This window comes from Cryptotermes secundus, unplaced genomic scaffold, assembly GCF_002891405.2.
Source record: "Cryptotermes secundus unplaced genomic scaffold, Csec_1.0 scaffold470, whole genome shotgun sequence".
Taxonomy (NCBI): Eukaryota; Metazoa; Arthropoda; class Insecta; order Blattodea; family Kalotermitidae; genus Cryptotermes; species Cryptotermes secundus.
The window spans coordinates 72,347-77,974 of NW_019739954.1; positions in this window are offsets into that span (position 1 = coordinate 72,347).

The following is a 5,628-nucleotide window of genomic DNA, read 5'->3' on the forward strand; positions in this document are numbered from 1 at the left end:
CGCACTTATTCGTGAGAATAGGCGCATCACTATCAAGGAACTTGGAGCAATGCTGTCCATCAGTGTTGGTAGTGTAGAAGACATCATGAAATATCACCTGCACTATCGCAAGGTGAATGCACGGTGGGTACCACGCACTTCGACGGACGTGAACAAAATGGTGCCAGTTGTCTCCTACAGCAGTTTGATGACGAAGGTGATGCTTTTGGAAGTCTATAGTGACCACCGATGAAACGTGGGTGCATTACTTCATTCCCGAGTCCCAGCAATCATCACGCGAGTGGCGGCATACCAGTTCTCCCAAACCCAAGAGAGCGCGGAGGAGTCGTTCGGCAGGAAAAGTGATGGCAACGTTCTTCTGGGACTGGTAGGGTGTTATCCATGTAGACTTTCTGACAGATGCCAGAACAGTCAATGCAGCCTTTTACTCAGACCTCCTGGCAACAGACGTGAAGGAAAAGATCCGATCCAAGCGGAAGAGAGGTGGAAAGCGGGTAGCCTTCCTTCAAGACAGTGCACGCTCCCATGCGGCCAAAACAACAATGGAAACCCTCCGGAAATTGAAATGGAATCTTCTAACACATCCGCCGTACAGTCCCGATTTGGTCCCAGGTGATTTCTACTTGTTCGGAAGGCTCAAATCAGACTTGCAAGGCATGCAGTTTGTGGAGAACGACGCTGTCAGCCAGACCGTTCGGGAGTGGATACGCCGCCAACCACAAGCCTTTTTTGAAAAGGGCATCAGGGTGCTTCCAGAACGCCGGAAAAAAATGTGTTGACTCCGGAGGGGAGTACGTTGAAGACTGACATGTGCAAGTAAGTGTTTGGCAATTTTAGTTAAAAAAAAACCAGTCCCGTTCATATTTGAACCACCTATTTACTACGCCGTGTAACATGCCAGAAGTTCGTGGCAACCTCACCCTTCATTAAACGTCTATGCGAAGATTATGTCATCTGGGATGTAACCCCGTATAGTAAGGTAGAAAGTTACAGACGTTTCGGAGAACCTGCTTCAGCCATACATCCATCAAGACAATTATCTTAATTTCAGGCCTCATAAAGTATGGATGTGTAGATAAGTATCTTCTGAGATGTGATGCCCTGTAGTCAGGTAGAAAATTACAGACGTTTCGGAGAATCTGCTGCATCCCTACATCCCAGAAGGCAATAATTTTAACTTCAGATGTCATAAGGTGTGGATGAGAAGGTTGCTATAATCTGAGAAGTGACACCTCGTAACCAGGAAGACAGACGTTTCGGCGTAACATACATGCCAATAGAGAGTTATCCTAACTTCAGATGCTATAATGTATGGATATGTTCCTATGCACTGTTTAGCCCAAGGACTGCTCGGAACCTCTGTAACAGTCAGAACTTGGAGCCTGAGTTCCGTTACAGGTTTCCACTTATTACAACTTTCTTTCTTCGAGGTCCGGAGACCAACTACCTTAAGTGACGCCTTTAGAAGTTTTCTTCAGTCGCTCTGAGATGATGCGAGAATAGTTACGCCGCTTTGTCCAGGAATTAGAACTTGGATTTCTTTATAGTGGGCAATTTTGAGGTTACTATGGGGATGTGTGCATTAGGGCAAAATGCTGATTTTGTTTTTAGTTTTGATTACCGTCCAATGCACAACAACATCAAGATTTAGAATTAAATTCATTTCAAATTCCTCACTGCACTACATGTTTCGGTCTACTAGTTATCATCAGCTGCGTTGAAATTCGGAGGAACTATTCTCTTCGCGATGCTGCGTTCGGTGTTCTTGTATTAAAAATGTTTCTAAATGAAGTCAATGTACGTGTGGTTTCTCCTTCTATGCCACATGCCTTGTCTTGGTTGGTACGCCTGTACATCCACACTGCACACCAGGCAGGCACCACATTTCAACACGCCTGATGATGACAGAGTAGGCCGAAATATATTGTCACGTGATTGAATGCTGGTTTTGGATTGGTGGTCGAATTAATTGAATTCTTTGATACAGCGTGTCACTACACTTTGCAGTACACTGTTACACAAACATAGTGGAGTCCACAGCCTTGTCTTCACTGCCCGTTGCTCAGTAACGGTTTCCAAAGGAGGATGTTCCTCATACTCTGTGTATCCAACCTGCCACCGTGCCACAGCTACCAGCTTCTAACAGCAACAGCTCACAATGACAACCTCAGCAGTTCTTTCATCTAACTCAGTGACTCACTAACTCAACTGAATCTCAGTAACTGTTCTGCTTATAACATCTCGGCAAGGACCTCGCAGGAAACACCGTTCCATTATTGTTGTGCAACTGTTGCAGTAGAAACATACCTGTTTGTGAACCTGTTACTTAACAACGGCTGTTGTAGAGCTACTTATTTCGCGGTCATTTCGTAGAAACGGGTCTACATGCCACAATATAGTGCAGTGACGAATTTTAAAATGATTTAATTTTAAATCTTAACATTGTGGACGGTAAAAAAGTACAAATATATTCCCGTACCCACTGTAACGGAATGCTAAATACTACATTGCAAATTATTGATATTAACATTGAAAGAGTTGCATTAGGGTGGAATTTTAATGTTAATGTTGGGAGGGTTGCATGTGAAGACAACAGTGTAACGTGGAATTTTGGTACCACCTCAGTATTTCCTGTAGGACCGAGGAAAACCACCAAAAATCTTAATCGATTTGGTCGGACGCGGGATCTTCTGGGTGTACTCCGAATTCTAGAAAGCAGGCTGTTGTTTAAACACATGAACCCTAACGCTCTTCCCTATCTGTGTCCCCCCTGTATTAAAACACATACACATTTGTATTACGGGAGTCCCTTTCATCTGTATTTCTTTGGATACAAAACGAACAGTTTCAGATGGCGTGGAATGGGGGTCACGTATTGTTCATCTTGTAAGAGGTAAAAAGGTAAAGCTATCCCTGTAACAGACCGTGGAGGCCCAGAGGTTTGCGAGACGTCGATGTTCCCACATTTTTCTAGACAATCGGCTAACAGATGGCGGTGAGGTTGTCAGCCTTATGCGCCGACCGCCCTTTACCCCCAGGAAGATCCCTGGTACTTATTTCTATTACAGGCTGAGTCGACCCATGGGCCATAGTGCGGCTGGAAGAATTAGGTAAATTGAAAAACCCAGTGACATCATCGGGAATCGAACTCGCGACTTTGCGGCTTATAGCATGGTGCCTCAACCAACCGCGTACCTTGTACCAACAGATTTTTATTTAGCTTGCCTATGTAACAGTCTTAAGCAGGATTATCTCTGACAATTTAGGCTTAAACTTTTATAGAATTTGAAGAGTGTTAGAAGGTCTGATGTTCATTCAGGTATCAGGGAATCATAGGTTGTCAGTTTACTCTTACTGGTTGTTTTCGTTTCGTGGGTTTCTGAACTTGCTAGAGCGCTGGGAATTGATTGATGAGAGCGCTGGGACCCTCCCTGATGCCCTCAGAACTTTGTTCGCCCGTAACGAGATCTTCACTAAATCTGCACTTCAAATATTTGTGCGGGGTGGGGAGACATAGAGGTTTAAGGTTAGGAACAACTTTCTAAGTTAAAGGATGTTCCTGTGGCCGATAAATGCTGCGTCTTTGGTGAATAACGGCTTGTATTCTTGTAGTTTGCTTTAAATTCTTCTGTATATGTAAAGAAGTTTTGTAAAAAGTAAAATTGTTCTTGTGCCGGTCACGGTAGCCGAGCGGTCTAAGGCATGCACTGTCTTCTCTCGCTCGTAAGCCGGGATCGTGGGTTCGAATCCCACTCAGGGCATGGATGTTTGTGTGCGTTTTTCTGTGTTTGTGTACAGGTAGAGGCCTTGCGACGAGCTGATCACTTGCCAAAGGAGTCCTACCGAATGTGTAAGATCTAGAAAAACCGAAGTGAACGGAGAAGTTCAAGGAGGTAGGCCTAGGACCACTGGGGCTGTAGTGCCAAGGAGGAAAAAAATTGTTCTTGTGCTTAACTAATTAAGCACTATGCAATGAGATGTATTGGGGAGTGGATGTTTATTAATATCATCAGGCAATTACAACCGCAACGAATTGTTGAACATACGTACATTCCATGAATGTAACTCGCCTAGAAGATCACGAATGAGAAAGCAGATTCTTATTTCAGTGTACCGTGCCTATTCTGCGTGACTGACAATACTTTGGTGTGGATATGTGAATTGTAGTGTCCTGTATAAAGAAGGAAGTTTACAATTAATTATTTGTTGCGAGTTATTCCTGGAAGATGGCGTTAAACGTCGGCCTCGTCGTATCATTCGATAATATATAGGAGTGGAAAGGATTACAGCAGAAAGCAGGGGAAGTTTATACTACAAAATATTATAATAGTGTCCCCCAAAGTGAATATACATACACGTGTTAATAGCTCATGACAACGAAGATATCGTCATAGAATTTGGAAGTGATTTGAGCATTGAAATTTCAAACCGTGCCCTGAATATAGGCGATGAAAAATCTTCAATCTTCTTTAATTTTGTGTGTGTGTGATGGAAAGGAATCATTTACAGAGTTCATTGTTCGGCCTGAAGAAGGGAATTTCAAACTCAGTGCTGCTCTGAAGAACACTGCGTGCTACAAAACAAAGAACACTGCATGACCTGAAGCACGGAACTGAAACTGCCCTCACTCCTATTCAAACATGCCTCTCTCGTCAGCGCGCGTTGGCAACAATGAATTTGTTCTGGTGGTGGTCGTTTTCAACATTCGGTCGCTTTAAGGTAACTAACGAACGATGGGTTAACATCTGTCCACTTTGCTTGTTAAAATGTAGGTTAATAAAATGTGTATATATTTTGTGGGACATTCTGTATCGGAAGGTCGCGGTTTCGATTCCCGACGGGGTCATTGCGTTCTTCGACTGACCTAATCCTTCCAGCCGCACTATGGCCCCGACTCAGCCTCTAACAGAAATGAGTGCCGGGAATCTTCCTGTGGGTAAATGGCGGCCGGCGCGCAAGGCTAACAACCTCACCGTTATCTGTGAGCTGATTGTCTAGAAAATGTGGAAGTCTCGACGGCTCACAACCTTATGGGCCTCCGCGGCATATTTCAGGGATAATTTTACTTTTTAACCTTTCACGGGCGGTTAAGTGCTGGCTCCTGAGGGTCAAGTCTCAAGTTCAGTCCTGGGTTGCTTCACATGAGAACCGTGATAGAGGAACTGACACTAGAGGGGATTATTCTCGGAGACATCTTCCACCGTCCCCCAGAGATGTGCAAGCCCTGGTCAGGAGGCACGTTATCACAGCCTTTTTACTAAGTTGAGGCCTTCTCAGGCCTGGCGCTTGACCGTTTACACAGCGAGGAAGTGGGGAGGTTGATTTAATATACTTTGTGTCAAATTAAGAATGGCTTTCTTTTGCTTAACTGAATTAGAACATCATACTTTGGAGGAAATATTGTTGTTACACCCTTCTGATTCATATGGTTAGCCTTGAAATCCTCTATTTAACAATTTCAAGACTAAGGTAATAAGATAAGGAAAAGTTGTTCTTATACTTAACTAATTACACCATGAAGACGTATTTGGGTGGATGTGTAGTCACGTGTTTTCTTGACCTCAGTACTAGTTGCAGGTGAGTGGTCAGCTTTACGCCCCGCCAGTTTTACCCCCATAGAAAGAGCCT